The sequence below is a fragment of the Moschus berezovskii genome, chromosome 9 (genome assembly GCF_049115385.1).
Source record: "Moschus berezovskii isolate FMDL1 chromosome 9, NW_MosBer_1.0, whole genome shotgun sequence".
In the NCBI taxonomy this organism is placed as follows: domain Eukaryota; kingdom Metazoa; phylum Chordata; class Mammalia; order Artiodactyla; family Moschidae; genus Moschus; species Moschus berezovskii.
Genome location: NC_142468.1, coordinates 103181781 through 103192656, shown reverse-complemented (window position 1 = coordinate 103192656; position 10876 = coordinate 103181781). Strand labels below are relative to the sequence as shown.

The 10876-nt window shown below is 39.2% G+C and overlaps 1 pseudogene; it reads right to left on the bottom strand.

Moving 5' to 3' along the window:
- Positions 1 to 1812: 1812 nt before the first annotated feature.
- On the bottom strand, positions 1813 to 2771 carry LOC148776798 (olfactory receptor 11H6-like; annotated as a pseudogene).
- Positions 2772 to 10876: the final 8105 nt, after the last annotated feature.

Below are 10876 nucleotides of genomic sequence, written 5' to 3'. Positions count from 1 at the left end.
GATTTGGTTTTTACCACCCTGCTCTTATCCTTCCCTGATCCCTCCAAATACGTTGTAACAAACTGTGTGTGTACCTTCCTTTTGAGAGTATCAATTGCACCCACCTTTGAGGTAACTCTTTGTATTTTGCTGCTGCTGCTGCTCCTGCTGCTAAGTCGCTTCAATCGTGTCCATTTTGGTTGCTTTCAAACTTTGTCAATTTTGAATAAAAATGCTAAAAACATCTGTGTGCAGGTTTTTGTGGGCATAAGTTTCAGCTCTTTTGTGTAATTACTGAGGAGCACACTTGCTAGGTTGTATGGTAAGAGCGTGTTTAGTTTTGCAACAAGCTGCCAATTCTTTCCAAAGTGGCTGGACCATGTTTCATTCATACTTGCAATGAATTAGAGTTCTTGTTCCACATTCTTGTGAGCATTTGGTGTTGTCAGTGTTCCAAATTTTGGACATTCTAATAGGTGTGGTCATGTATGGATGTGAGAGTTGGACTGTGAAGAAGGCTGACCGCCGAAGAATCGATGCTTTTGAACTGTGGTGTTGGAGAAGACTCTTGAGAGTCCCTTATACTGCAAGGAGATCCAACCAGTCCATTCTGGAGGAGATCAATCCTGGATGTTCATTGGAGGGACTGATGCTAAAGCTGAAACTCCAATACTTTGGCCACCTCATGCGACGAGTTGACTCACTGGAAAAGACTCTGATGCTGGGAAAGGTTGGGGGCGGGAGGAGAAGGGGACGACGGAGAATGAGATGGCTGGATGGCATCACGGACTCTGTGGACATGAGTTTGAGTGAACTCCGGGAGTTGGTGATGGACAGGGAGGCCTGGCGTGCTGTGATTCATGGGGTCGCGGAGAGTCGGACACGACTGAGCGACTGAACTGAACTGAACTGAACTGAAAGTTATTTGTCTGTTTCCTTGAAGTGAAGACAAATGCTACACTCTGGCAAGAGGAACTTCTTCGAACTCAGATCTTTTCTATCAGTCAATATATCTCAGTGGAAAATCACCAGCTTACAGTACTAATCCCCAAGTCAACCTATGATCTCTATTACATGTGTATTATTAGTTGCTTCAGCGTAGTAATGCAAAGTAGACTTCTATCTTCTTTTTAGAAACCAAATTATGTATAAAGGGACTGATAGGTTTAGACATAACAAATCTCACTTACTTGATAGTAACTTTGGGGGCTTCCCAGGTGGTGGAGTAGTAAAGAATCCACCTACCAAATGCAGGAGATACCAGAGACATGGGTTGAATCCCTGGGTCAGGAGGAAATGACAACCCACTCTAATATTCTTGCCTGAAAAATTCTATGAACAGAGGAGGCTGGTGGGCTACAGTTCATGAAGTCACAAAGAGTTAGACACAACTGAGTGAGCACACAACTTCAAAGTTGAATTCACTTGTTAAAACATATTTTTTCTTAAATAAGACTACTGCATTTTGTGGTGAGTGGTAGTAAGGTGATAACTGGCCCTCAGTACAGTAGCTTAATAAAACAATGAATTTGGAGACAAATATATCACATCATTTTTGTAGGCTTACTGTTTATTTGTTTTTGTTTTTTAATTGGACTACAGTTGCTTACAATGTTGTATTAGTTTCTGCTGTATAATGAAGTAAATCAGCCACATGTACATATGTTCCCTCCCTCTTGGAACTCTCTCCCACCTCACCCTCCATCCTTCCCATCTAGATCAACACAGAACACTGAGCTGAACTTCCCACACTATACAGTGTGTTCTCACTAGCCATCTATTTTACACATGACTTGTTAAGGTGAGTTACATTTGAGAGATAAAATGTAGCTCTCATTTGTATTTTATTAACATGTCCAATCCCAAGACTTTCATTCGGGCACCCTTCATCTTCTTGTTCCTGAGGCTATATATTAGAGGATTGCATAAAGGTGTTATCACAGAATAAAATAAGGTAATGAATTTTTGCATTTTCACTGGGTGTCCTGATCCAGGACTAACATACATCACCATAACAGAGCCAAAAAACAGAATTACCACAGCCAGATGAGAAGCACAAGTAGAGAAAGCCTTGCGTTTGCTGGCTGCTGAGGGCATCCTTACCACATTCAGAATCACCAGTGCATAGGAGCAAAGGATGAAGAGAAATGTACCGATCATGAACATAACATTAAAAGTAGAGTAAATGAGTTGTGTGGTGGTGTCTTCAGAACAAGACAGATCATCAATGGGACAGGATCACATATAAAGTGGTCGATGATATTTGGGTTGCAAAAGGGCAACCGTGAAATGAGAACAACTGGGGTTACGAAGAGAATGAACCCCCCAGACCACCCAAAGATGACGAGGCCAGTGTAGAGCTCTTTCGTCATGATGCGTGGGTAATGCAGAGGTTGGCAGATGGCAAGATACCTGTCAAAGGCCATGATGCAAAGGTAGAAGCCCTCATCACACCCGAAAGAGAAGAAGAAGTAGAACTGTGCAAAACAACTCACAAAGGAGATGGACTTGCTTGAGGACAAGAAGTTGGCCAACATATTAGGGACGGTTGTGGTGACATAACATATTTCCAGGAAAGAGAAGTTCCCCAAGAAGATGTACATGGGGGTGTGAAGGCGCTGATCCCACTGCACAGCACAGACAATGGCTGTGTTTCCCATCAGGGCCAGAATATAGGCTGCTGAGAAGAGCCCGAAGTAGAGGAGCTGCATTTCTGGGCTTGAGGGAAAGCCCAGGAGGATAAAGTGGGTAACAGAGTGGGTGGTTTCTCTGCTGGACACATTCATTAGGCTGGAAGACCTGGAGATGACAGTGGTTTGTGCTTTAATGGACTGCACTGATTTTTCCTGAAAAAAAAAAAAAATTTCTTTACCTTGCATTTCATAAAATTGCAAACAAAATTTTAGCAACAAAACTGTGGCTTTCATGGCTCAGCACTGAACATATATTACTTTAAAAATTCACAGTAAGAGAAGAGGGAAAACATGAAACAGGGAAACATTTTTACTTTTCTAAACTTAACTAGATACTAGGAATGTATGTAATTCTGATAAATTACCTATGTTAGTGTGTTCTTTCATCTGTTTACCTATAGTAATGATATTACATGTCTATGCATATGACGTTTTTCTAATGTGCCTGTGTTTGGTATCCATGGTCAACTTAGATTTTATATATAAGTGATATCACACAGTGTTTGTATTTCTTTGACTGATTTCACTAAGCAGAATGTTCTCTAGGTCCATTCACATTGTTGCAAATGGCAGATATGGAAGCAAGTCAAGTGTTCATCAACAGATGAATGGATAAAGAAGATGTAGTATACACCCACACACACATATATATACCACATATATTATTGTATCAGTAATATTCCATTGTAATAGAATATTCAGTTCAGTTCAGTTCAGTCGCTCAGTCATGTCTGACTCTTTGCGACCCCATGAATCACAGCACGCCAGGCCTCCCTGTCCATCACCAACTCCCGGAGTTCACTCAAACTCATGTCCATAGAGTCAGTGATGCCATCCAGCCATCTCTTTCTCTGTCGTCCCCGTCTCCTCCCACCCCTAATCCCTCCTAGCATCAGAGTCTTTTCCAGTGAGTCAACTCGTCGCACTCAGCCTCAAAAATATCTATTAACATGTTCATTGTGTCAGGTAGGCTTTTAAGTGCTGGAGGAACAGCTGCAGACATGACAGATCTTGAGCTTCTAGAGCTTATAATCAAGAGATTACTATAAACTTTTAATATATTTTTTGCAAAATTTTGATTTGTTTTCCACTATTGGAAATATTTTTGCATTTTACAAAGAATATTTAATAAATCAAGGAATCTTTTTCGAGGTGGGAATCCAAGACTTTGAGTCAGGGAGGCCTTTGCTATATTTCTGTGTAGGAAGGTAATATCTGGATTCCTAAGTCAGACCACATAGAAGACTGACTCTTATTTGATGATTGAGATGGCACCCAAATTGAAAGGACTATTTATAGATCCTCAATGCCCTTTGGATTGTATAAATCTGGATGTAGTAAATTAAGCCAGCTAAATATGTGACGGTGCTATCTAAAATAGTCTGTTAATACTTTTAAAGAAAGAACCCACTATTTACACAAGGCTTCTTAGGAAACACATCTTCTAATAACTTGTTTGAAAGATATTTATGTATTTGAATGGATTATCTCTCTGTCTTTTAGAAATTTCTAAATCCTTTTTACTCAGGATCCTAGTATCAGCCACCTCTGTTAATTTATTTTACGTACAGAAAAGTCATTGACAAAGGATTCATTTTAAATCATTACTGATACTTACCTTTTTGTTTTGGAATATTTCCTGGGGACAGTAATTGTCCAGTGACAGATTTAGAATAAATCTTGTATGTACAGCAAAGACTCATACATGTGAAAAATTGTTACTTCAAAAAGAATTAATACATGTTAAACCAGGGCTCATTAATCTAATGGAAGTGAGAAACAATATATGAGCTTGGAAAAGAATAAATCTCTGAGATGAAATACTTGCTGTATTTCCTCTACTACCAAACAACAGAAATCATCCAAATAAATTCTTATCCAACAATTTATGAGTTAATATGAACAACAACAACTGCATCTTCATTTGAAATCTTAAGCCTCTTTGCTTATATCTCTTATTCACCCTTTAGAGAAAGAAAGAAGTGAAACTTGGAGCTTAAGATTCTAGGATTTAAGTAAACAAGAAGGAACATATATTATTTAGGGTTTTTTTGGGGGGTGGGTTAGCATTTTGCCCTCATGAAATATTTAGTTTTCTCAAAGAAGAAAATGCTTCCTATTAAATTATTTTTGAAAACTATGGAGCACATGTGGCTCACATGATATGGTTTCCACTCACGTTTTGGCTGAATGCTGAGAAGAGTTCAGGGATGGAAGATTAAATATTACTCCATGGAGCAAAAGGCATGTGAGGGACTTTCAAGAAACTGGATGATCCAGTCTGTATTCTTTTAAGAGTTGCAAAGGGTGAACCCTATAAGATATTTTTTCTTGAGTTTCAAGGCACATGTTTGTGGTTAAGACAAAAGCATAGATGATGGAAATATATATGCATACTTCCTTGCAACATAATCTTTCGGGATTTGGGGTTTTCTCTCTTAATGATCTATTAGATTTTTTTAAAAGAGGAGATAATTTTGAATTTTCACTTATATATAATCAAATGCCAAGTCCTAGTATTCTCCAAAGAATAGTGAAGATGTGGAAATCGATTTTATTTATTTATTTTCATTCTCTAGTATTCATGTATAGTTGAAGTTTCCTGGGGAATAATTAAGTAATAATTGGAATTGTCATAATAGCTACAATAGGAAACTTTACCAGTGGGTTCCTGATACCAACTTTGAAGAAGAAGAAACCATTCTTCTTGTCCATCAGATATCTGTTCTTGTGTAGCTTGTTAGAGATATTTAAGCTGCTTTTTTTTAGAGTAAAAAGAGTTGACAACTCAAATTCGTAGAAGTATTTGAGGCCAAAAATTTTTTTTCAGTTTTTTCTGTAAGGTGTTATGGAAAAATTCGATGAACTTCTTGGCCAAAGTGAGAGAATGGTGATTGCTGGGAACTGGGGAATGAAGGAAATGGGGGGAGGTTGGTCAAAGGGTGCAAACTTCCAGCTATAACGTGAATAAATTCAACTGTACAGCATGGTGGCTATAGTTAAACTATATTACATACTTGAAAGTTGCTAAGGAAGTACATCTTGCATCTGCTAATGTAGTGTATTAATTAATTTTCATAAGTTGAACTCTCCTTGAATTCATGGGATAAATTCTTCTTAGTCATGTGTATAAGCCTTTTAATATGCTACTGAATTCAGTTTTCTAGTATTTGTTGAGAATTTTGTGTCTATATTCATGAGGATATTGGTCTGTAGTTTTCTTATCTTGTCATATCTTTTCCCGGCTTTGGTATTTGGATAGGACTAGCCTTTTGAATAAGCCACTCCATTACTCTTACCTAGAAAATCCCATGGATGGAGGAGCCTGGTGGGCTGCAGTCCGTGGGGTCGCTAAGGGTCGGACACGACTGAGCGACTTCACTTTCACTTTCCACTTTCACACATTGGAGAAGGAAATGGCAACCCACTCCAGTGTTCTTGCCTGGAGAATCCCAGGGGCGGGGGATCCTGGTGTGCTGCTGTCTATGGGGTCGCACGGAGTCGGACACAACTGAAGCGACTTAGCAACAGCAGCAGCAGCCTTTTGAATGAATTAGGAAGTGTTTATTCCAATGTCAGCACAAAGTCTCTCAATTCTGTTGATATTTTCTATATTGTTTCTTTATAAATCAATTATGATTCTTAACACTTTTTTCTGCTTTTTCTTTAAAGCCAAATGAAATGTTGTTCTAAACAGTTTATAATTATTAACTCACATTGATCCTATAAACTGTTGTTAGTAGTTTCAGAATCAATAATATTTATTTGTGCTGAATCTGTTAAAGACAATCTCAGGCACATTGTGGTATGGCTTGAAATTCAAGAGGAAAATTAGGAAGAATTCCTGGATATAGATAGAGAGGCCTGGAAGAATATGGGAAAAGCTAGACACAACTATTAACGAAGCAAAGCTTGTTGAAATACACAAATCGTGCCACTTCCCCATACATAGGGCTGATACAACTCTGAGAATATTGTCTCAGGAAGACAGCTTCAAAAGCCTGAGACTCACGGGACTAAATCTCTCTGAAAATACCTCTTCTAGTGCACTCTCATCCCAGAAATAATATCACTGACACCTTTTGCATGTAAAAATTTTAATTAAGTTTCATACCACTGTAGGTATTTGCTTTTTGACTTGTTACTAGACATTTACACTATGTCAGAAAATTATGTGACTAATTTAGAAAATAAAACTAAGAAAGATAGTCAAATATGAAAATATAAAGCAGAGCGACTAAACTGAACTGAATACTGGTAAAATATTCTATCACGTATACCTACTGGGAACTTCCCAAGTAATGATAGTGGTAAAGAACCTGCCTGCCAAAGCAGGAGACATAACAGATTTGTGTTTGATCCCTTGGTGGGGAAGGTCCCCTGGAAGAGGACATGGACATCCGTTCCAGTATTCTTGCCTGGAGAATCCCCATGGACAGAGGAACTTGGCAGGCTATAGTCCATAGGGTCACAAAGAGTCAGACATGACTGAAGCAACTTAGCATGCATGCGCGCATACTATAATGGTCTTAACAATTTATTTATTGGTGCATATGTAATTTATTGACAGTTTCAGATATTCTCCAGGGAAGACTTCGTATGAGAAAGCTTGAGGAACTGAGATACAGAAGAGAAACTGTAGATGACAGAAAAGAGAACTGGTTTGAGGAAAGAGCACAAAACCAGGAGGAAATTTTGGTCATAGTTGGGGTACTTATGTGATGAGTCTATAACACTGATGCTATTAAGAGGACACTGGTGACGTCCCCAAGACTACGCATGCAGCAATTGTGTCTTAAGTGAGCTCTAGGTAGCAAGTAAAATTTCTAAGAACATTTATAGGAAATACAAGACTTAACAAGTTGTGTATTTGTGTGTTTTACGTAGGCTTTATTTTGTTCTTGAAGTATCAAGTATGCATTCAGTATACTGGTTTTGAACCAGTTTTAGTTTTGGAGATAGTCTACCATCGAAATTCTTTCCAGATTTTGCTGCTAAAGGTTTATCAGTGGCTGCTTCAGCCAGCAATGTATTAACTCTGGATCAAAGTCTTAGTTTGTTGGCTCAGCTTCAGTTCCACAAGCAAGATTCCCCCGTTTCATTCTGAGGGAAGAATTCAGTTCAGTTCAGTCCCTCAGTCATGCCTGACTCTTTGGGACTTCTTGGACTGCAGCATGCCAGGCTTTCCTGTTCATCACAAACTCCTGGAGCTTGCTTAAACTCATATCCACCGAGTCAGCGATGCCATTCAACCATCTCATCCTCTGTCGTCCCTTTCCCTCCTGCCTTCAATCTTTCCCAGCATCAGGGTCTTTTCCAATGAGTTGACTCTTCACACCAGGTGGCCAAAGTACTGGAGCTTCAGCTTCAACACCAATCCTTCCAATGAATATTCAGGACTGATTTTCTTTAGGATGGACTGGTTGGATCTCCTTGCAGTCCAAGGGACTCTCAAGAGTCTTCTCCAACAACACAGTTCAAAAGCATCAATTCTTCTGCGCTCAGCTTTCTTTATAGTCCAACTTTCACATCCATGCATGACTGCTGGAAAAAAAACGTAGCTTTGACTAGATAGGCCTTTGTTGGCAAAGTAATGTCTCTGCTTTCTAATATGTAGTCTAGGTTTGTCATAGCTTTTCTTCCAAGGAACAAGTGTCTTTTGATTTCATGGCTACAGTTACCATCTGCAGTGATTTTGGAGCCCAAGAAAATAAAGTCTGTCACTGTTTCCATTGTTTCCCTAAATATTTGCCATGAAGTGATGGGACTGGATGCCATGATCTTAGATTTTTGAATGTTGAGCTTCAAGCCAGTCTTTCACTCTCCTCTTTTACTTTCATCAAGAGGCTTTTTAGTTCCTCTTCGCTTTCTGCTAGAAGAGTGGTGTCATCTGCATATCTGAGGTTATTGATATTTCTCCCGGCAATCTTGATTTCAGCTGATGCTTCGTCCAGCCCAATATTTCATATTATGCACTCTGCATATAAATTACATAAGCAGGGTGACAATATACAGCCTTGACATACTCCTTTCCCAATTTTGACCAGTCCTTTGTTCCATGTTTGGTTCTAACTGTTGCTTCTTGACCTGCATACAGGTTTCTCAGGAGGCAAGTAAGGTGGTCTGGTATTCCCATCTCTTGAAGAATTTTCCAAAGTTTGCTGTGATCCACACAGTGAAAGGCTTTAGAGTAGTCAATTAAGCAGATGTAGACATTGTTCTGGAATTCTCTTGCTTTTTCTATGATCCAATGGATGTTGTCAATTTAGACATAAAGAATAAGCCTTCTTTAACATTGTTAACTTGAGACTTTTGAATTAACTTTAAAAAGATTTTGGTAAGAAAAATTAACAGCAAGCTTATCATAATAAATTTGTAAAACACTTCAGGAAGCAGAACAAAATCTCCTATCAGTTCAGTTCAGTTCAGTTCAGATGCTCAGTCGTGTCTGACTCTTTGTGACCCCATGAATCACAGCACGCCAGGCCTCCCTGTCCATCACCAACTCCCGGAGTACACTCAAACTCGTGTCCATCGAGTCGGTGATGCCATCCAGCCATCTCATTCTCTGTCGTCCCCTTCTCCTCCTGCCCCCAATCCTTCCTAGCATTAGAGTCTTTTCCAGTGAGTCAACTCGTCGCATGAGGTGGCCAAAGTATTGGAGTTTCAGCGTTAGCATCAGTCCTTCCAATAAACACCCAGGACTGATCTCCTTTAGAATGGACTGGTTGGATCTCCTTGCAGTCCAAGGGACTCTCAAGAGTCTTCTCCAACACCACAGTTCAAAAGCATCAATTCTTCGGCGATCAACTTTCTTCACAGTTCAACTCTCACATCCATACATGACCACTGGAAAAACCATTGCCTTGACTAGACGGACCTTTGTTGGCAAAGTAATGTCTCTGCTTTTTAATATGCTATCTAGGTTGGTCGTAACTTTCCTTCCAAGGAGTAAGTGTCTTTTAATTTCATTAATACCTACTTATTTTAAGAAAAAATGAATAAAACAGAAATATATAAGAAGTTTAAATTATTCACAATTCCATTTCTGGGGCCATTTCAAATTTACATTGCTAATCTTCTCTCTTCTGGAGGTGGTTTACTCACTAAATTGTGTCTGACTCTTGTGACCCTATGGCCTGTAGCCCAGCAGGCTCTTCTGTCCATGGGATTTTCCACCCAAGAATACTGGAGTGGGTTGCTATTTCCTTCTCCAGGGGATCTTTCTGACTCAGGGATTGAACCTGGGTCTCCAGCATTGCAGGGGGATTCTTTACCAACTGAGCTACCTGGGAAGTCCAATCTTCTCTCTTCTACACATTTCCTATGTTAGGTACATATACAACTTTTTCAAAATTGGATTATAGTACATGCAATGGGTAAATTTTTTAAACATTTTTAAATTAGAGTAGAATGTTTGTTTCAGGTGTACAGCAACATGAATCAGTTATATATATACATATGTCCACTATTTTTTAGATTCTTCTCTCATATAGGTTAATGCAGAATATTGAGTAGAGTTCCCTGTGCTATATGCTGAGCTGTGCTCAGCTGTTTCAGTCATGTCCAATTCTGAGGCCCCATAGACTGTAACCCACCAGGCTCCTTTGTCCATGGGATTTTCCAGGCAAGGAGACTGGAGTGGGTTGCCATGCCATCCTCCAGGATCTTCCTGACCCAGGGATCAAACCCGCATCTCCTGTGTTTATAGCATTTCAGTCAGATTCTTTACTGCTGAACCATCAGAGCAGCCCCTCTGTGCTATATAGTAGATCTTTATTAGTTATCTTTGTATAGAGTAGTGCTTATATGTTAATATTATGTTACAAGTCTTTCCCCATAAAAGTACATATCCTTCAAGCATGATTTTTAATGGGTTCATGATATTCCATTTTAATCAATGTACTTAAACTATCTTCCTCTTTGGGAACACTTGTAACATCATGCAATTTTCTGGTAATCTTTTAAATTTTTCTTTCTTTAAAAAATTTTGGGGAATTGATCCTATATTTGCATATTTTTAAGATATTATCCATATTTGCCTATTTTAACTTTTTTAGAAGGTCAAGTTGTCCTAGGTTAGAGATCACTGGAAGGCAGTAGAGTGGAGCTAAGCAGCAGCCTCTAAGAGAGGCCCAAGCCTCTGAAGTGGGAGACGGAGTATTTCTGAGATTCAGGTTGCTCAGTGCCAAAACCTGTAACTT